Source organism: Tamandua tetradactyla, chromosome 12 (assembly GCF_023851605.1).
Source record: "Tamandua tetradactyla isolate mTamTet1 chromosome 12, mTamTet1.pri, whole genome shotgun sequence".
Classification (NCBI taxonomy): Eukaryota; Metazoa; Chordata; class Mammalia; order Pilosa; family Myrmecophagidae; genus Tamandua; species Tamandua tetradactyla.
The window spans coordinates 98,941,018-98,963,862 of NC_135338.1; the positions used below are offsets into that span (position 1 = coordinate 98,941,018).

Sequence of the window (22,845 nt, forward strand, 5' to 3'; positions counted from 1 at the left end):
CTGAGGTAACCTCATCAAAAGATACTGCTTACAATGGGTTCACACCCACAGGAATTAATTAAATTTAAGAACATGTTTTTTCTGGGGGTACATACAGCTTCAAACCTCTACAGGTGGTATATCCACCCAATGGAAAATTATTCAACCATAAAAAGGAATGAAATCCTGATATATGTTACAAAATGGCTGAATCTTGAAAACGTTATGTTAAGTGAAACAAGCCAAGAACAAAAGGCCACATATTATATGATTCCACTTACATGAAATTCATAGAGATAGAAAGCAAATTAGCAATTACAAGGGACTGGAGATGGAGGAAGGGGGAAGATAGGGAGTTTGTTGCTTTGTAGTAATAGCCTTTCAAATGTAAGTATAAGCAAGCTGTGAATGTGAGCTCTTAATCTCACACAGGAGCAATATATAAATGTAAAGTCTGCACCCAGGTATAAATAAGTTTTTCTCTATTGCCCCAGACTTGGAGGCACATGCCCAGGTGTCACAGAGGATGTAAATCCAAATGAAAGAAGTAAATAACTACAATAAGGAACTAATTGTTTCAACCCAGCTCTTGGTGGGCTTAGGTCAGGGCAGCGGAAAAACCAAAGGACACATCAGGCACGGAGTTAGACATGAATTTTATTGGGACTTATGAACAGGAGAGAATTCTTTCTGATGGCGACCAGTCGAGAAATGGAAGTTAATACTCCGCAGAGGAAGGGGGGATGTGCAAGGGCTTTAAGAGTTTAGGACAAGGTGTGAGAAGAGAATTTCAGCAGGGTCTTGTGACACAGGCTCTGGAGTTTTGTTATCAACAGTGATCAAGGGAAGGGAGTTTCACTGCCTTGTTTAAGATACCATCAGTACATATTTTCTCCCCTGATTATGATCTTTAACTTCTGTCCCAGTCATTGTACATGGCTACTTATTCTCAATATCAAGGGGAGCCGGGCCCTGGGTCTCTGCAGCCCACCCACACAGAAGACTATGTTGACCACAGGACAGACGTTGCATCCATATTCCGCCATATAAGACAGAACACTAGGAGTCCCTCACAGAGAGATAACAACCCCCAAAAGAGATGCTGCCATGGCTAAGAAAGGAAATTGAACTAATTCCCAGTTAACTAGGATCATGGGGTAAAGAGTTACATAAGGTAGCAGGGACATAGGGCTCTCCCCCATACAATGTCCTGTAAATGAAGATTCTGTGGGGGGTCAGGAGCAATAAATCAGGCCCTAGCAAGAAGAAGGTATCCGGAGTCACAAGATCCAGGGCGGGAAGTTCCCAAGAGTTAAAAATTGAACAATAATCATTGTTAAGAAACTAAAAGAATGGGATGTATTGTGCAAGAGCAAATGGCATTTCTCTGCTTCTGTAGATAAGATTGCTTGCTTACAGCTGCAAACTAAGATGTGGCTCAAAAAGATAATGTCTTTTTTCCTGCTTCTGTGGATACGCTTGTGGTTTTTACCTTTATAAGCCCCCCTTGAGAACTCCTCGGGGCTGCTCTCTGATTCCTCCTTCTTGAGTTTCTGAGGCAGTCGCCAGCCAGCTAATCAAGACTCCTAATTGGCTTGCAAATTGCTTTGACTTGTGTGGTCTCTCTTTTGGTGCGCCCCACAATTCCTTTTTAAGATTTCCCAATGTGTCAGATTCTGCCAAGCCAGCAGGGTATTCCACACAGCTCAATTCATAGGGGTCACAGTCCAAGGAAGGCCAGTAGCACCTGAAGGTGGCAGGTCCACACGGACCCAACATTGGGTTCGACTGTTGTCATGAGTTACTGCTGAAGCCTACTGTAGGAAGGTGCTTACTAGGATGCTCTGGGCAGAAAGAAAGATGTTCATGGGGAACAGTAAGAGGTTATCCCTGCTGACCTAACAGTGGACACGCTAGAGCCCCGCTGGGTGACAACGAGGTACACCAGGCAGAGGAACACAATGAGGAGGTTTAAATATCAGATATTTTCCCCTTGCAAATTCTGAAAGTCCTACACCATGGCATCAATCATTAGTCTAGGCACAAGGAGGGTCACATAGTCATCCATAAGGCTCCCGTGGGAACAGGAAGTCCTGGATTGGTAACAAAGATTTTAAATGAAGGTCGGATTACAACACTTTAGGTGACTCCTACTTCCCAACTAGCGGCTGCCTAGGCCAGCACTAAGGTCAAAGGATCTCACATTTTCCCCTATTTGCATAGGCAACAACAAATTATTATTATTCCTCCTTTTTAGGCTGTAAAGCAGCTGGCCCTTTAATTTGTATTCTCAGTCCTTTCATTAGCATCTCAATAGGAGCTGGGGCTGCAGCCTCAGGCATCACATTCAAGCCAGTTAAGGCCCAATAAAGTTTCCCAGTGGACTGTTGCAAGGCCTCTGATCTTTTAGCTGTTCCTTTAACAGATCATCCGTTCTTTCAGTAAGGCCTGCACCTGTGAGATTGTAGGGCAGATGGAATGTCCACAGGGAGTCCTGACCCATGGTCCGGGTTTGGGCTGTCTGCCCAGTGGAAGGGTCCCCCCGTCACTGTCTGTCTGGGTAAGTGCTTCTTACGGAGTGCTCCCTTTCTCCAAACATTGGCCCGCAGCACCTCGTTTTGCCTTCCCACCAGGAAAACCAGCAGTAGTCCTGAGTCGTGTCCACGGCAGTAAAAGCATACCCTGCCCCCTTCGAGAGCAGAAGGGAACTGATGTAGTCCTCTTGCCACCCGGGTCACCAGGATTTGTAACCAGCCAACATGCTTCTGGTGTGGTAGCTTATGTGGTTGGTGCAGGAAGCAGGAAGGGCTCTCTCCAGTAACGTCCACTGGCTGCTGGCCCGTGACTGGCAGCAGAAACGCTGATTGTTGGCAGGTGTCCCAAGTGTCTTTCCACAATTCCTGTCCCAGAAGGGACGACCTATGACAGTCCATTGTTCCTGCTTCCAGGTTGCCTTCCAGGTCCTAAGGCCTTTGTACACAGCACAGCTGTTGGTAGAGATCGTGCATCTCCTGGTTTACGCACTATCATTATCCATACTGCCTTAACTTAGCCCACCGACTGCTCTGCACAGAGCCGTTTCCACCATATAGCGTCGGTATTGGGTTGTCCTGCCATGGCCTTCCTTATAAGAGGCTGCCCACTAGCAGATCTATCAGTATACCGAGAAGATTCAGGCATGGTACCCGAGTACCATGCACTGCAGCCGGTAGGCTTTGCTTTCGGTCAGTGTGCACAGTTGGGCACTGCCAGAGTGTGGCTTAGAAGCCATGTCAGTTATCCACCCCTGAATAGGGATGGCCATTTTCAAGGTGACTGGGCATCTTAGCTTGAGTCCCTCCACTTGCAGGAAGACATTATATGCAGCACACAATTGCTTTTCCAGGGGACTATATCTCAGTTCTGCCCCTTTCCATAATTGTGACCAAAAGCCAAAGGGCATTCCTTTAGAATGCTGTGTCTACTACAGATTCCACCCAAAGCCAGTATCAGTGCTGGCTACATCCAATGCACAGGGTAGGTCTGGTTCTACACCCCGCCCCACCACCACACCCCTCGACCCCCCAGTACTTATGCCTGTGCTATTGCCCCTTCTGATTTTTCAAAAGCGGTCTGCTGGAGGTCCTCCCTTTTGCAAGTATGACCTTTTCTAATTAGCATATACCAAAGGTTTTACCATTTGGGCCAAGTGAGGAACAAAAGGTTTCCAATACCCCAACAACCCCAAGAAAGCCATTAGTTGTCTTGGCATATGTAGCATAGGAAAACATTGTATCTTATCAATTACTGCAGACGGAATAATTTGTTTTACTTGACCCTACAACACCCAAGAATTTGACAGAGCAGCCAAGGTATTACAGTTTGTCACGATCGGTTGCCTATCCCAGACTCTCAAAATGAGATAACAATGAGCCAGAGGCTTCTTTAAGTTCTGAAAGAGTGTTACTGGTTAACATGACATCATCAACAGAGTGTAACAGGCTTTACCACTTAGCCAAATCCTTTGCCTCAAGACCATGGCAGATGGTCCAGCTATGTAAATCCTCTTGTAAGAGAATTGTAAAAGTCTTTTTTGTTCTTCCCAGATGAAGGTGAAAGCAGGTTGACTAGCCTTATTTAAGGGACTATCAAAGAAAGCATTAGCTAAATCTAAAACAAGGTGATAATGATATAATTGAGCGCTAATTCCCTGCAGTACAGAAGCAACCTTTGGAATCACTGCATACAAAAGTGGCGTTACTTTATCCTTTGCTTCCCAAATCTCTTCTAAATGACACACAATAACTTTTGCCACTTGTTCTCCCTTAGTAGCCATTAGCAAGGCTCAAAACTGGGGCCATGGTAGGACTGCTGCTATTTGGTGGTCCCTTTTCTTATTACTCAAATTTAGTTGTCCTGCCATCTGTTGCAAAACAGCAATCCCGCTGGAGTTTTCAGGGCATCCCCACACTCTCATGGCAGCCCCATTCATCTAGGAGGGCAGCCCTCCCCATATGGAGGATAGAGGCAATTTGGGATTTCCTCTATGGATTCTCCCTTTCTAGAACTCATGCTATGGCCGGCAGTTCCTTGGTCTACTGGCTGGCTGGCCAGTTGCTCCAACCCAGCTCTTGGAGGGCTTGGGTTAGGGCGGCCCGAAGACCAAAGGACACATCAGGCATGGAGTTATATAACCAAGAAATTGGGATTTAAAGATTCATTCGATTACTGAATCATTATGTAGATACTCCTTTTGTTTTCTGGTACACTGGAGTAGATGGGGGGAACACACCTGAAATCCCTAAACTATAATTCCGCTGCCCTTATACCTGAAATTATTGTAAAAGCCCTTATCTTGTGCTTTGTGATTTTATAAAGCTTTAGGATAAGGGTGTGAGAACAGTTTCAGCAGGGTCTCCTGACACAGGAGTTCGTTATCAATAGTGATCAAGGGAAGAAAATTTCAGTGCCTTGTTTAGGATATCATCTGTACATTCTCCCACCCTGCGGTGGTCTGGTGACCTGTAAGGTCTGCCCGGGTCACGTAGATGGTTGCATGCAGTGACTCATTCACGATACGGACGGGGCACCTGGGTCTTGGGTCTCCACACTACTGAAGCTCTCCAGACCCTGTCACCTGTTACCCAAGATGATTATCTTTGTTTCTAATGTGTATAAAAGCCAGTTGAAAATTCACTACACCAAGGCAGATTTAGGAAGTGTCCCCAGCCCTCCCGCCGGTGTAAATAAACCTCTTTTTCCTCCTCAGCCTGTTTGGTGTGTCTCACATTAGTGAGTCACAGAGTGACAGACCCACACTTGGGGGGTGTCATCTTCAGCTTAATGGTTACAGTTTCTGTTTGGAATGATGAAAAGTTTTGGTGATAGATGGCGGCGACGGTCATACAGCATTGTCAGTGTAAACAATGCCACTGAATCGTACATCTAAAGATGGTTAAAATGGCAAGTTATATGCTATGTGTATGTTACCACTATAAAATAAAGTTTAAAAAACAGAAAAAGAAGACTGGAGGTCAGCAATAGAGAGGGCTGCTGTAGCACACCAGGGGCCCCTTCCTCCCTGCTCTGCCAGCCCTTAGCCTGTGGCTCTTGCCCTCTGGGTACTTCAGGCATTGTGGCTGTTTTCCAGCATAGAATGTCATGCTGCGCTCTTTCTCCGCCGGCGGCGCTCCCGCTGCCAGCCAGCCCTCCTCTCCCTCTTTCTCCGCCGGCGGTGTGCCCGCCGCCATCTTGCCCTTCTCTTCCCCCTTCTGCTCCGGCGGTGCTCCATCCGCCATCTTATCCTTCCCTTTCTCCTCCTGCTCCGGTGGCTCTCCAACCACCACCGTGCCCTCTTCCGCCTTCACGGGCTCCTCCGCCACCGTTCTCGACAGCCTTGCCACTCTCACCTTTCCTCCTCCAGAACAGCTACTGGGGGAGTGGAGACGATACAGAGCAGCTCCCGGAGCCACAACGGAGATCAAAGGGACGGCGTACCGCATCCGGGAACGGCTGACTTGTCTGGGAGAACCAGCTCCGGTGAGATCGCCGAGGGGCGCGGGCTTTCCCAGGCTGGACGGCAAGCGGCCGGAGTCCCTCCTTTCCTCCTTCCCAGGTCAGCTGGCAGAATTGGGCAGGCGGTCCGCTCGGGCCGCGGCGGTTGGCGTCCCCACCACGTGAGGCCCCCCGGACCTACTGAGAGAGTTGGGTTGGAAATCCCCAGACCGCGGAGAACGGTGACCGGGCGGGTCCCGTCCAAACACGTGACTCCCCGGTCCGGCTGGGAACGGTGCACTCTCCTGAACTGCGGGGGCTGGCGCCCTCCCGCCACGCTTGGCGTCCCGGGCCGACTAGGAAATTCGGTCGGGCGCTCTCCCGGGCTGCGGCGGCCCGCGACCCTCCCCGCGTTCGGGCCCCCGGGCTGGCTGGCACTCTTCCAAGCCGCTTCGGCTGGCGAACCTCCCCCAGGGCGAGAGTTTTCCAAAGTTAAAGGACCCACAGCACCTTTTACTGGTGGAACCCGCAGACAAACCTGTGCCACGAGCGCCACCTACTGGGCAGGATAAGAAAAACAGAACACAGAGATTTCACAGAAAAATCTTTCAACCTGTTGGGCCCAACTCCCAGGAAAATCTGACTAAATGCCCAGACGCCAGCAGAAGATAACGGATCACGCTCAGAAAATTGAAAATATGGCCCAGTCAAAAGAACAAACCAATAGTTCAAATGAGATACAGGAGCTGAGACAACTAATGTTGAATATACAAACAGAAATGGAACACCTCTTCAAAAACAAAATCAATAAATTGAGGGAGGACATGAAGAAGACATGGGCTGAACATAAAGAAGAAATAGAAAAACTGAAAAAACAAATCACAGAACTTATGGAAGTGAAGGATAAAGTAGAAAAGATGGAAAAAACAATGGATACCTACAATGATAGATTTAAAGAGACAGAAGCTAGAATTAGTGAATTGGAGGATGGAACATCTGAATTCCAAAAAGAAACAGAAACTATCGGGAAAAGAATGGAAAAATTTGAACAGGGTATCAGGGAACTCAAGGACAATATGAAGCGCACAAATATACGTGTTGTGGGTGTCCCAGAAGGAGAAGAGAAGGGAAAAGGAGGAGAAAAACTAATGGAAGAAATTATCACTGAAAATTTCCCAACTCTTATGAAAGACCTAAAATTACAGATCCAAGAAGTGCAGCGCACCCCAAAGAGATTAGACACAAATACGCGTTCTCCAAGACACTTACTAGTTAGAATGTCAGAGGTCAAAGAGAAAGAGAGGATCTTGAAAGCAGCAAGAGAAAAACAATCCATCACATACAAGGGAAACCTAATAAGACTATGTGTAGATTTCTCAGCAGAAACCATGGAAGCTAGAAGACAGTGGGATGATATATTTAAATTACTAAAAGAGAAAAACTGCCAACCAAGACTTCTATATGCAGGAAAATTGTCCTTCAAAAATGAGGGAGAAATTAAAACATTCTCAGACAAAAAGTCACTGAGAGAATTTGTGACCAAGAGACCAGCTCTGCAAGAAATACTAAAGGGAGCACTAGAGTCAGATATGAAAAGACAGAAGAGAGAGGTATTGAGAAGAGTGTAGAAAGAAGGAAAGTCAGATATCATATATATAATACAAAAGGCAAAATGGTAGAGGAAAATATTATCCAAACAGTAATAACACTAAATGTTAATGGACTGAATTCCCCAATCAAAAGACATAGACTGGCAGAATGGATTAAAAAACAGGATCCTTCTATATGCTGTCTACAGGAAACACATCTTAGACCCAAAGATAAACATAGGTTGAAAGTGAAAGGTTGGGAAAAGATATTTCATGCAAATAACAACCAGAAAAGAGCAGGAGTGGCTATACTAATATCCAACAAATTAGACTTCAAATGTAAAACAGTTAAAAGAGACCAAGAAGGACACTATATACTAATAAAAGGAACAATTCAACAAGAAGACATAACAATCATAAATATTTATGCACCGAACCAGAATGCCCCAAAATACGTGAGGAATACACTGCAAACACTGAAAAAGGAAATAGACACATATACCATAATAGTTGGAGACTTCAATTCACCACTCTCATCAATGGACAGAACATCCAGACAGAGGATCAATAAAGAAATAGAGAATTTGAATATTACTATAAATGAGCTAGACTTAACAGACATTTATAGGACATTACATCCCACAACAGCAGGATACACCTTTTTCTCAAGTGCTCATGGATCATTCTCAAAGATAGACCATATGCTGGGTCACAAAGCAAGTCTTAACAAATTTAAAAAGATTGAAATCATACACAACACTTTCTCGGATCATAAAGGAATGAAGTTGGAAATCAATAATAGGCGGAGTGCCAGAAAATTCACAAATACGTGGAGGCTCAACAACACACTCTTAAACAACGAGTGGGTCAAAGAAGAAATTGCAAGAGAAATTAGTAAATACCTCGAGGCGAATGAAAATGAAAACACAACATATCAAAACCTATGGGACGCAGCAAAGGCAGTGCTAAGAGGGAAATTTATTGCCCTAAATGCCTATATCAGAAAAGAAGAAAAGGCAAAAATGCAGGAATTAACTGTCCATTTGGAAGAACTGGAGAAAGAACAGCAAACTAATCCCAAAGCAAGCAAAAGGAAAGAAATAACAAAGATTAGAGCAGAAATAAATGAAATTGAAAACATGAAAATAATAGAGAAAATCAATAAGACCAGAAGTTGGTTCTATGAGAAAATCAATAAGATTGATGGGCCCTTAGCAAGACTGACAAAAGAAGAAGAGAGAGGATGCAAATAAATAAGATCAGAAATGGAAGAGGAGACATAACTACTGACCTCACAGAAATAAAGGAGGTAATAACAGGATACTATGAACAACTTTACGCTAATAAATACAACAATTTAGATGAAATGGACGGGTTCCTGGAAAGACATGAACAACCAACTTTGACTCAAGAAGAAATAGATGACCTCAACAAACCAATCACAAGTAAAGAAATTGAATCAGTCATTCAAAAGCTTCCTGAAAAGTCCAGGACCAGACGGCTTCACATGTGAATTCTATCAAACATTCCAGAAAGAATTAGTACCATCTCTTCAAACTCTTCAAAAAAATCGAAGTGGAGGGAAAACTACCTAATTCATTCTATGAAGCCAACATCACCCTCATACCAAAACCAGGCAGAGATATTACAAAAAAGAAAACTACAGACCAATCTCTCTAATGAATATAGATGCAAAAATCCTCAATAAAATTCTAGCAAATCGTATCCAACAGCACATTAAAAGAATTATACATCATGACCAAGTAGGATTCATCCCAGGTATGCAAGGATGGTTCAACATACGAAAATCAATTAATGTAATACACCATTAACAACAAATCAAAGCAGAAAAATCACATGATCATCTCAATTGATGCAGAGAAGGCATTTGACAAGATTCAACATCCTTTCCTGTTGAAAACACTTCAAAAGATAGGAATACAAGGGAACTTCCTTAAAATGATAGAGGGAATATATGAAAAACCCACAGCTAATATCATCCTCAATGGGGAAAAATTGAAAACTTTCCCCCTAAGATCAGGAACAAGACAAGGATGTCCACTATCACCACTATTATTCAACATTGTGTTGGAGGTTCTAGCCAGAGCAACTAGACAAGAAAAAGAAATACAAGGCATCAAAATTGGAAAGGAAGAAGTAAAACTATCACTGTTTGCAGACGATATGATACTATACGTCGAAAACCCGGAAAAATCCACAACAAAACTACTAGAGCTAATAAATGAGTACAGCAAAGTAGCAGGTTACAAGATCAACATTCAAAAATCTGTAGCATTTCTATACACTAGTAATGAACAAGCTGAGGGGGAAATCAAGAAACGAATCCCATTTACAATTGCAACTAAAAGAATTAAATACCTAGGAATAAATTTAACTAAAGAGACAAAAAACCTATATAAAGAAAACTACAAAAAACTGCTAAAAGAAATCACAGAAGACCTAAATAGATGGAAGGGCATACCGTGTTCATGGATTGGAAGACTAAATATAGTTAAGATGTCAATCCTACCTAAATTGATTTACAGATTCAATGCAATACCAATCAAAATCCCAACAACTTATTTTTCAGAAATAGAAAAAACAATAAGCAAATTTATTTGGAAGGGGAGGGTGCCCCGAAATGCTAAAAACATCTTGAGGAAAAAAAAACGAAGCTGGAGGTCTCGCGCTGCTGGACTTTAAGGCATATTATGAAGCCACAGTGGTCAAAACAGCATGGTATTGGCATAAAGATAGATATATCGACCAATGGAATCGAATAGAGTGCTCAGATATAGACCCTCTCATCTATGGACATTTGATCTTTGATAAGGCAGTCAAGCCAACTCACCTGGGACAGAACAGTCTCTTCAATAAATGGTGCCTAGAGAACTGGATATCCATATGCAAAAGAATGAAAGAAGACGCATATCTCACACCTTATACAAAAGTTAAGTCAAAATGGATCAAAGATCTAAACATTAGGTCTAAGACCATAAAACAGTTAGAGGAAAATGTAGGGAGATATCTTATGAAACTTACAATTGGAGGCGGTTTTATGGACCTTAAACCTAAAGAAAGAGCACTGAAGAAGGAAATAAATAAATGGGAGCTCCTCAAAATTAAACACTTTTGTGCATCAAAGAACTTCATCAAGAAAGTAGAAAGACAGCCTACACAATGGGAGATAATATTTGGAAATGACATATCAGATAAAGGTCTAGTAGTCCAGAATTTATAAAGAGATTGTTCAACTCAACAACAAAAAGACAGCCAACCCAATTACAAAATGGGAAAAAGACTTGAACAGACACCTACCAGAAGAGGAAATACGGATGGCCAAAAGGCACATGAAGAGATGCTCAATGTCCCTGGCCATTAGAGAAATGCAAATCAAAACCACAATGAGATATCATCTCACACCCACCAGAATGGCCATTATCAACAAAACAGAAGATGACAAGTGCTGGAGAGGATGCGGAGAAAGAGGCACACTTATCCACTGTTGGTGGGAATGTCAAATGCTGCAACCACTGTGGAAGGCAGTTTGGCGGTTCCTCAAAAAGCTGAATATAGAATTGCCATACGACCCAGCAATACCATTGCTAGGTATCTACTCAAAGGGCTTAAGGGCAAAGACACAAACGGACATTTGCACACCAATGTTTATAGCAGCGTTATTTACAATTGCAAAGAGATGGAAACAGCCAAAATGTCCATCAACAGATGAGTGGCTAAACACACTGTGGTATATACATACAATGGAATATTATGCAGTTTTAAGACAGGATAAACTTATGAAGCATGTAATAACATGAATGGACCTAGAGAACATTATGCTGAGTGAGTCCAGCCAAAAACTAAAGGACAAATACTGTATGGTCCCACTGATGTGAATGGACATTCGAGAATAAACTTGGAATATGTCATTGGTAACAGAGTCCAGCAGGAGTTAGAAACAGGGTAAGATAATGGGTAATTGGAGCTGAAGGGATACAGACTGTGCAACAGTACTAGATACAAAAACTCAAAAATGGACAGCACAATAATACCTAATTGTAAAGTAATCATGTTAAAACACTGAATGAAGCTGCAAAAAAAAAAAAGAATGTCATGCTGCCATTGAATGTTATCATTGAAATCAGGCTGTAGTACGTGGAAAACTGAAAAACCTAGAAAAGTGTATGGCAAAACACATCTTTAAAGTACAATCTCTTTTGTACATGGTAGATATTTGTCTTTCGTCTACCAGTACACTACCCCACTATGGGGGACAGCACCCAATTTTTCTTAACAAAACAGCACCCGGTGGTTCACATGGGTGCTGTCAAAATCTTACATGACTTTCCTCTCTGGCACGCAGTTGGCTTAGAGGAGGGCACTTTACCCTCCTCTAAAGTAAACTGAGCTAATCAGAATCTTGCCACCTTCCTCATGAAAATTTTTCAAGGAGTGAGCATGTGATTCTACCCAAGCCTGCATGTCACTTTCCACCGGAGTTTCATTCTCGAACCCCACGGAGAAGACTCTTCCTGTCTGGAGGTGAAGCTGGGAAGATGTGGGAGCGCAGGTTGTGAGTGTCCACATTCCCTGCCAGCTTCACAGCAGCCTGAGTGAGCGAGACCAAGGCAGAGAGAAGGAAGCAGAGAGGAGAGGCTTGGAAACAGTCCTGAAAACATGAACTCTTGGGTCTTGTGTGCCAGAGGCCAGAATAGCCTTGACTTTTCCTTAGGTTTGTTTTGTGAGTCAACAAACATACCTTTCTTGCCTGAACTAGTTTGAGTGATAAAGTTCAAGCACTCGCAATTGTAAAAGTCCTCCCTAATGCATCGCCTTTTAAAAAAAAAAAATCCGTGCATGTGTACACACACATATGTATATATACATAAATATAGGGATACTTTTTTCTCGTGTATTTTTAAATCTTCCTCAATGAACACATTCATTTTCTAATTATTCCTTAGAATTAACTATATAAATTTAAATTTACTCTTTGTAAAGAGTTAAGATAATTCATATAAAAGGGAATACAATTAGAAAATAAAATGAGCTGTCCTCATGCTTGCTAATAATCAAAGACAGCAAAATTGTTTTAGATCCTTTAAGCTGTATCACTTTCAGGATAATTAACCAATTCAAAGTCTTCTTGGTCGAGATTCAGAACAAAGCATGTAATGCCCGAGTTTAGTGACAAAAAGGATCAGGATGGGGCTTCACTAACTATTTTGAAGATGAGTAGTTGTTTTCTTAAGAGCCCCCATCTTTACAGAAGACGGGCCCGGCATGCCCTCGCTCCTAGGGGGCCCCAGAACGTTCTAGTAGGCTCCTATACCTCCCACCAAGATCTGGAAACCAACTCCACCTCCTGTCTCTGGTGACACAACCTTCCCATACAAGACTTTTCTGTGTCCTGTGAACCGTACTGTGACCCTCACATGGTAATTTTTCTTAAAAATACTTGTTGCAATCAGGTCCTCCACCACCATAGGGAATTTCTCATATACTCTAACAGCATCTTTATTTATTTTATCTAATGTTTGAAAAAATTTGAATACACAGATAAATAAAATGAATCGAGAAACTCTACCATCCAGTAAAAACCACTGTTAATGCTTTGGTGCATAGCCTTCCTCTGTGTGTGTAATAGAAAATTTGGGTGAACAAAATTTGGCTAGAGTTCAGGTATCCCTGGAGAGAGGAGAAGACTCCTTCCTTTCTTCCCTAGTCTATTTGAATCCTCTTAAGTGTTTTGGCATCTGCTGTTTTTCCCTTTTTTGTTTAAAGGTGGGGAGAGGAGTTTTTGGTGCAGAGGGTGCAGGGGAGAATAGAGGACAATTGTCCTGTAGTGTCTGGTAGGTGTCTTCTCCCCGCCAGTGACAGAGACTGAACTGTGGGGAGAGTCGTGTCCACGGGAGGCTGCCGGGAGCTGGGGCCCTGGTCAAGCTCGTCAGGGCCCAGGGACACCCTATAGCCCCAAGGTGGGGGCGAGGGTTGTCCTGTCCAGGTGGAGCAGAGCTCTTAGGAGGGTGCTGGAGCAGAAGTGGCCACAGGAGAAGGGGAGGAGGCCGGAGGGGAGGGTGCAGGGCATGCCAACGCCTGGTGCCGCATCTGGGGATTTCTAGAAGGAAAGGGGAGAATTTTCCGAGTGAAGGTGGTGAGGAAGGAGGGGTCATGGAGTCAAGAAGACAGACATTCAGAGTGGGTCTCAAACTTTAATGTAAACACAAATCACATGGAGGGCTTGCTTTCAAAAACTAAAACTAAAAACTAAACACCTTTTATTTTTCCATCTTTTTTACTTGTTAATGACAGCACTACATTCACACCAAAGCTTTTACATCACGTTAGAGAAATGACAGAAAACAAATCCACAATGTGTTTAAGTCGTACTTCTCAGGGAACAATAAATATCAGATGGTATTTCTTTTGAATATAAAATTATCAAAGCATTTTTTCCTACTCTGTGTGAATAAAAACAACCCCAATATATTATTTGTCAAAGGTGGCAGATAATGCACCATATTGTTTCATTTTTTAAAATTTGAGATAAAACTCACATAACACAAAACTCCCCTTTTAAAATGTTCAAGTCAGTGGTTTTTAGTATATTCACAGTGTTGTCAACAATCCCCACAATATAATTCCAATATGTTTCCATCACCCCAAAAAGAAACCCATGCCCGTGAGCAGTCATTCCTCATTTCCCCTCCCCACTAAGAACCACCCATCTACTTTCTGTCTCCATGGATTTGCCTATTCTGGACATTCCATATGAATAGAATCGTGCAACCCGTGGCCTTTTGTGTCTGGCTTCTTTCATTTAGCAGAATGTTTCCAAGGTTCATCTGTGTCGTAGCATTGTATTAGTCAGGGTTCTCTAGGGAAACAGAACCAACAAGAGATACCTGTAAATATGAGATTTTAAAAAAGGGTTCCACACAACTGTAGTAATGCACGAGCCCAAATTCCACAGGGCAGGTCACAAGCTGGCAACCCAGATGAAGGGCTTCAATGAATTCCCAGGAGAGGCTTGCTGGCTGAAGTGGAGATGAAAATGCTCTCTTCTCTCTGCTGAAGTTATCAATTCTCCTTTAAGAGCCTTCAACTGCTTGGGTTAAACCAAGAGTGTGAAAGGCATTCCCTTTAGTTGATTGTACATGTAATCAGCCATAGATGCAATCAATTTACTGATGATTTGAGTCCACAAAATGTCTTTGCAGTAATAGGCCAGTGCTTTCTTGATCAGTTGACTGGGCACCATCACCTGGCCAAGTTGACACATCAACCTAACCATCACCGTCCACCTCTTGTCAACGTGGCAGCTATACATATCACCTTAAACTAGACTTAATCTCTAAATAGAAAACAATAACAGACATAATTTTTACCTAACAATACGCAACTGTACTGCACACAACTGGACATGAATTAAAGCTCTCCAGAATAGAGTGCAAGTCTTGGGTAATATTTACTCTTAAACCTGTTTGCTGGTTTGAAATGACGTATGTACTCTAGAAAAGCCATGTTTTGATCCTAATCCCATTTTGTAAAGGCAGCCATTTCTTCTAATCCCTATTCAGTATTGTATGTTTGAAACTGTAATTAGATCATCTCCCTGGAGATATGATTTGATCAAGAGTTGTTGTTAAACTGGATTAGGTGGAGGCGTATTTCCACCCATTTGAGTGGGTCTTGATTAGTTTCTGAAGTCCTATAAAAGAAGAAACATTTTGGAGAATGAAAGATTCAGAGAGAGCAGAACAACATAGCCACAAGAAGCAGAGTCCATCAGCCAGCGACCTATGGAGATGAAGAAGGAAAATGTCTCCTGGGGAGCTTCATGAAACAGGAAGCCAGGAGAGAAAGCTAGCAGATGACTCCATGTTTGCGGTGTGCCCTTCCAGATGAGAGAGAAACCCTACTGTGTTCACCATGTGCCTTCTCACTTGAGAGAGAAACCCTGAACATCATTGGCCTTCTTGAACCAAGGTATCTTTCTCTGGATGCCTTTGATTGGACATTTCTATAGACTTGTAATTGGGACATTTTCTCAGCCTTAGAACCATAAACTAGCAACTTATTAAATTCCCCTTTTAAAAAGCCATTCCATTTCTGGTATATTACATTCTGGCAGCTAGCAAACTAGATCAAAGTGATATCTGATAACTTAAATATTGCAACATGTACACTACATGTCTATGATGAGGGGATAAAACAGAGAAGAAAACAAAGATATTTGCTTTATGTACAAACATATTCATTACAAATCAAGGAAGCAATATTTATACCATTACTGTCTTTATATCTGTAACTGATCATGTGGTTGTAATTCATATTTATCACTACCTTCTCCCACTACCCATTCTATGCTCCCTTCACCCTCAGCCGACACCTCAGCTGGCTATAGTTCCTTGCTAGGTGGAGTGACCCAAACCTTCATTCCTGACGTTTCTGGGCCATTGGTAGTCCTGCCTGGATTGTGTTGTTGCAGTTTTCCATTGACTTTAATCACAGGGCATGTGTTTTGCTTTGTTAATGTTGACCGAAATGCAATATACCACAAATGGGTTGAGTTTTTTTTTCTTTTTTCCGCATGGTCAGGCTCCGGGAATCGAATCCAGGTCTCTGGAATGGCAGGTGAGAATTCTGCCGCTGAGCCACTGCTGCACCACCCTTAAAGGTCTAGGTTAAGCCAGGACACACAGGGGGAAGGCATTTCTGTTGTTGTTTTTTGGCATGGGAGACCTGGGAATTGAACCCGGGTCTCCGGCATAATCAAACCCTGGTCTCCGGTACTGGGTTGATTTTTATAAAAGGATTTATTGTGTCACAAGGTTACAGTTCTTAGGCCATAAACATGTCCAAACAAACATGTTCTAGTTTGCTAGCTGCTGGAATGCAATATGCCAGAAACGGAATGGCCTTTAAAAAAAGGGAATTTAACGAGTTGCTAGTTTACAGTTCTAAGGCCGAGGAAATGTCCCAATTAAAACAAGTCTATAGAAATGTCCAATCTAAGGCATCCATCCAGGGAAAGAGACCTTCGTTCAGGAAGGCCGATGAAGTTCAGGGTTTCTCTCTCAAGTGAGAAGGCACATGGTGAACACAGTCACGGTTTCTCTCTCAGCTGGAAGGGCACATGGCGAACACGGCAGCGTCTGTTGGCTTTCACATGGTTCTACCAAAAAAGGGACTCTCTCCAAAATGTTTCCTCTTTTTTAGGACTCCAATAAACCAATCAAGACCCACCCAAATGGGTGAAGACATGTCGTCACCTAATCCAGTTTAACAACCTCTTTTGACTAAATCACATCATTCAGGGAGATGATCTGATTACAGTTTCAAACATACAGTATTGAATAGGAAGTGGGATTTTGATTAAAACATGGCTTTTCTAGGGAGCATACTTCCTTGCAAACCAGCACAAAAGGCATCCAGAGAAAAGCCAATGCGGTTCGGGCTTTCTCTGTCAGCTGGGAAGGCACATGGTGACATCTGCTAGCTTTCTCTCCTGGGCTTCCCCAGGGACGATTTCTTTCTACATCACCAAAGGACTATCTCTGTGTCGGCTCAGAAGCTTTTTCCAAACTGGTTCCCTCTTAAAGATTCCAGTAAGCAACCCCACCTTGAATGGGCGGTGACACATCGCCATGGAAACCACCTAATCAAAAGTTACCATCAATGGGAGAGATTAAGAGAGAACAGAGAAGAATGACATAGCCATGAGAAGCAGAGAGCCCACAAGCCAGTGACCTTTGGAGATGAAGAAGGAAAATGCCTCTGGGGGAGCTTCATGGAACAGGAGGCCAGGAGAGGAAGCTAGCAGATGACTCCATGTTCGCCATGTGCCCTTCCATTTGAGAGAGAAACCCTGAACTTCATCGGCCTTCTTGAACCAAGGTGTCTTTCCCTGGATGCCTTTGATTGGACATTTCTATAGACTTGTTTTGGTTGGGACATTTTCTTGGCCTTGGAACTGTAAACTAGTAACTCATTAGATTTCCCTTTTTAAATACATTCCATTTCTGGTATACTGCATTCCAGCAGCTAGCAAACTAGAACAAACACCTAGGGCAATATATAAGATTCCACAAAGGTTGCATGCACTAGAGTAACTTCCCCGAAACCTACAACCTCCAGATGGGTCCCTGAACCAGATAAATCCTGAAACCTAGAGTGGTTAGCCTTTCCAGAACTTCAGCTAGTTCCATCTCCCTACCCCTTATTATTGAAAGCTCTTCCAACATGAAATACGTAGAATGGGCATAGCCCAAATACCCCTAACAAGTGGGAGAAAGAACAAAGGTGATGGCAGAGTTATGGAAAGAAGGCAGGGTTTAACAAACGAATATGATTGCTGAATCACTATATTGATATTTCGTTTAGTCTTTAGTATCTTAGGAGTAAAAACCTAAAATTGTAGAACTGTAACCCATACCAAACTCTGAAATCTGTTCTACAACTAATTGTTGTTCTGTGCTTTGAAATTTATTGCTTTTTTGTATAAATGTTACTTTTCACAAAAAAGAAAAAAGTGATGATATAAAAATATATATTCCTTCTAACCTCCAATGTTCTGCAGCAACTAGAAAGAAAATCTGAGATGATGGTGTGGTAACCCATGACACACTCTGGGATTTGCCCTGTAAACTACTTGTTGGAAAGTGCTTTGAAAACTATGGCTTTTTTCTTTGTTTGCTTTGTATATATGTTATATTACACAATAAAAAATTATTTTAAAAATCACACACACACAAAAAAAAGTTACCATCAATGGGCAGTTTGATGGTGGCTCAGTGGCAGAATTCTTGCCTGCCATGCTGGAGACCTGGGTTCGATTCCTGGTGCCTGCCTATGCAAAAAAAAAAAAAGAAAGAAAGAAAAAAAAAGTTACTACCCACAATTGGGTGGGTCATATCTCCATGGAAACAACTTAATCAAAAAGATCCCACCCAGCAATATTGAATAGGGATTAAAGAACGTGGCTTTTGTGGGGTACACAACAGCTTCAAACTGCCACAGCCTGGTAAAACTAAGGGATGCCTTAGGGGATCTCCTGTATTCCAGGAAAACTTTTATTTACTTCCACTGTGTAGCTGCAGTCCTATTCCCCCCTTAATAGGATTAATCACCCCAGCCAGTACTGTAATCCCTTTCTTTGCCTGTTGATTCAGAGTCATGAGAAGCCCAAGGCAGCCAAGTGGCAGCTTTAACTTCCAGTTCAATGGAATCATTGTTGTGTCTCCTGGTGCAAGCACTCCTCCTTTTGGACCTAAGACTTGTAGACCAGCAGACCTTAAGTAAAAATTTTCCTAATGGATCACTAGGGGTGATAGTGAGTGGTGCCACTCCCATTTCCACCCCTTGATTCTTAGACCTGTGAATCCTGGCTGTGGGAGAAACAGCACCATAGAGCAGAGCTGATTCAGAGCATACACAGCCTCCTGGAGAGCACTGCCCCAGCCCCGCAAGGTGTTGCCACCTAGTGGACACCATAATTAAGACTTCAAAAAGTTATTCAATCCAACAATGCCATTCTGACCAAAAGGGGGAAAAGAAGTGTAACAAATAAGATATCAGTAGCTGAGAGAGTTCAAATAGAGTTGAGGCTACTCGGAGGTTACTCTTATGCATGCTTCAGTTAGACATTGCTACCTATCATAACTTGACGAACCGCAACCGAAACCATTCCTCCCAATCCTATATGATATCTAGGGCATTATATAAGATTCTTCAAAGGTTCCATGCATTAGGGTGACTCTCCAAAACCTACAACCTCCAAATGGATCCCTGGACCAGATGAGTTCTGAAATACAGAGGGGCCAGCCCTTCCAGAACATCACTTAGTTCCATCCCCCTACACCATATTATCAACTGCCCCTTCCCAACATGAAAAAGTTAGACTGGGCATAGCCTAAATACCCCTAAAGAATGGGAAAGAGATCAAAGGTGGAGTTATACAGAGAAAGTAGGGTTTAACAAATGAATATGAATGCTGAATCATTATACTGATATTTCTTTTAGCCTCCAGTATCTTTGAGCAGCTAGAATAAAAAAACAAAACAAAAACTAAACTAAAATTGTGCATTGTAACCCATACCATACTGTGAAATCTGTTCTACAACTAATTGTGGCAATGTACTTTGAAATTTATTGCTTTTATGCATATATGCTATTTAAAAAGAAGGAGGAGTATAACAGAGAAGATTGGACTTAACAAATGAGTATGACTGCTGAATATTGATATTTCTGTTGGTCTCCAGTGTCTTGGAGCAGCTATAAGAAAAAATGAAAAATTATGGAACTGTAACCTATACCAAACTTTAAAATTTGTTCTATGACCATTTGTTAAAATGTACTTAGAGATGTACTGCTTTTTGTATATATGTTATATTTAACAATAAAAAAAGTTAAAAAAAAAAAGCGCCATTCCACCATTCTATAAATACGGCTGCTTTAGCATAATGGGGAATATGGTAAGATGAGAAATTCCATGAGCACGTGCCCATTCCCACACTTCATTTGCTGTGAAGTGGGTTCCTTGATTAGAAGCAATGCTGTGTAAAATAACACGACGGTGGATAAGGCATTTGGTATGTCTACAAGATGGCAGTTTTGGTGGAAGCATTCAGTGCAGGGAAGGCAAACCCATATCCAGAGTATGTGTCTTTTCCTGTTAGAACAAATTGCTGCCCCTTCCATGATGGAAGGCGTCCAATGTAATCACCTGCCACAAGGTAGCAGGTGATCACCTTGGGGAATGGTGCCATATCTGGGACTGAGTGTAGAGCTCTGCTGCTGGCAGCTTGGGCACTCAGCAGTGGCCACAGCCGGGTCGGCCTCGGTAACTGGAAGTCCATGTTGCTGAGCCCATGCATAAACCCCATCCCTACCACCATGACCACTTTGTTCATGAGCCCAATGGGCAATGACGGGAGTGGCTGTGGAAAGAGGCTGACTGGTACCCAAAGAATAGGTTATTCAGCCACTTGATTATTAAAACCTTCCTCTACTGAAGTCACCCTCCGGTGAGCATTCACACAGGACACAAATATCTTCAAGTTTTTTTGTCCACTCAGAAAGGTTTATGTACATACCTCTTCCCCAGACTGCTTTCTCACAGGTTTTCCAATTATGTTGCAGCCAAGTCCCTGGCATCCAGCCAAACCACTGGCAGCAGCCCATGAGTCAGGACGAACGCGCCTCTGGCCAGTGTTCCTTCCGAACAAAGTGAACTACCACGTGCACTCCTCGAAGTTCCACCCACTGGGAGGATTTCCCCTCACTACTGTCCTTCAGGGACATCCCAGAAAGGAGCTGCAGTACTGCAGCTGTCCACATCTGGGTGGTCCCTGCATATCATGCAGAACTATCTGTAAACCAGGCCTGAGTTTTCTCTTCCTCAGTCAACTGACTATAAGGAATTGCCTAAGGTGCTATAGCTCTGGTCTGGGAAAGAGAAGACAGTGTGGCAGGAATGGGTATCATGGGTTTTTGGGTCACGTCCTCATGTAACTTAATTGTGTCTTCAGGACCTGCTTGAGCCCTATCTCTAATATACCATTTCCATTTTATGATGAGGGCTGCTGTGCAGGTCCAGCTTTATGGTTTCTTGTGTCAGACAACACCCAACTCATGATAGGCAACTCAGGTCTCATGGTAACTTGGTGGCCCAAGACTAAGTATTCAATCTCTACTAAGGCCCAGGAGCAGGGCAAAAACTGTTTCTAGAAAGGTGAGTAGTTATTTGCAGAGGATGGCGAAGCTTTACTCCAAAATCCTAAGGGCCTACACTATAATTCTCCTACAGGGGCCTGCCAAAGTCTCCAGACAGCATTTCCATTTGCCGCTGACACTTCCAGCACCATGGATCTGCTGGACCATACGGTCCAAGAGGCAGAGCAGCTTGCACAGCAGCCTGGACCTGTTGCAGTGCCTCCTCTTGTTCAGGTCCTCACTCAAATCTAGCAGTTTTTCTTGCCACTCTGTAAATGGGCCTGAGTAGCACACCCAAATGAGGTATATGTTGTCTCCAAATTCCAAAGAGGCCAACTAGGTGTTGTGCCTCTATTTTTGGTTGTAGGAGAGCCCAGACGCAACAGCTTATCCTTAACTTTACAAGGGATATCTCAACGTGTCCCACATCACTGGACAACTAGAAATTTCACTGAAGTGATAAGCAGCTGTATTTCTGTTGGATTTATCTCCTATCCAGACATGCAAATGCCTTACCAATAAGTCTAGAGTAGTTGCTACTTCTTGCTCACTTGGTCCAACCAACATGACTTCATCAATATAGTGGACCAGTGTGATGTCTTGTGAGAGGAAGAAACGATCAAACTCCCTGCAGACAACTGGAGAATTGATATACCCATGAGGAAGGACAGTGAAGGTATACTGCTGGCCTTGCCAGCTGAATGCAAACTATTCTGGTGATCCTTATTGACAGTTATTGAGAAAAAAGCATTTTCCAGATTAATAGCTACATACCAGGTACGAGGTGATATCTTGATTTGCTCAAGCAATGATACCACATCTGGAACAGCAGCTGCAATTGGAGTCACCACCTGGGTAAGTTTATGAGAACCCACTGTCATCCTCCAAGACCCATCTGTTTTCTGCACAGGCCAAATAGGAGAGTTGAATGGGATGTGGTGGGAATCATCACCCCTACATCCCTCAAATCCTTGATGGTGGCACTAATCTCTGCAATCCCTCCAGGAATCCAATATTGCTTCTGATTTACTAGTTTGCTAGATAGGGGCAATTCCAGTTGTATCCACTTGGCCTTTCCTACCATAATAGCCCTCACTCCATGAGTCAGAGAACAAATGTAGGGATTCTGCCAGTTGCTGAGTATGTCTATCCCAATTAGGCAATCTGGAACTGGAGAAATAACCAAAGAATGGGTCCAGAGACCAAGTGGACCCACTATGAGACAGAACTGAGCTAAAAGACCATTGATCACCTGACCTCCATTAGCCCCTACCCTAACTGGTGAACCAGATATTTTGGGTTTCCTGGGATTAATATCACTTCTGAGCCAGTGTCTAATAATCCCCCAAATATCTGATGATTTCCTTTTCCCCAAAGAACAGTCATCTTGGTAAAAGGCCATAGGTCTCCTTGGGGCAGGCTGGGAGGAAGGTTAACTGTAAATTCTTGGCAGCATAAGAAGGTCCTTCGCCAAGGATATCTGGCCTACCCCTCATTCAAGGGGTTCTGGGTCTGCGAACTGTCTCAAGTCTTGGAATTGGTTAAGGGACAATGACTCTGTTTTTAGAGCCACCTGACCTAGAACTGT

At 43.0% G+C, this 22,845-nt stretch overlaps 1 protein-coding gene across 5 annotated transcripts in view; it reads right to left on the reverse strand.

Annotated features, from left to right (window-relative positions):
* The window catches only part of ZNF774 (zinc finger protein 774), a 70,167-nt gene that overhangs the window by 26,086 nt on the left and 21,236 nt on the right, over window positions 1-22,845 (reverse strand). For 4 of the 5 annotated variants that reach the window (XR_013160763.1, XR_013160761.1, XR_013160764.1 and 1 more), the window contains exons 3-4: window positions 18,310-18,393; window positions 13,734-14,418 (exon numbers count right to left, since the gene is read on the reverse strand). The exons of the other annotated variant lie outside the window; for it this stretch is intronic. The gene's annotated coding sequence lies outside the window, so the exon portion shown is untranslated. Of the gene's footprint in view, window positions 1-13,733; window positions 14,419-18,309; window positions 18,394-22,845 lie in introns of those variants that run through there. 5 annotated transcript variants of the gene reach the window in all.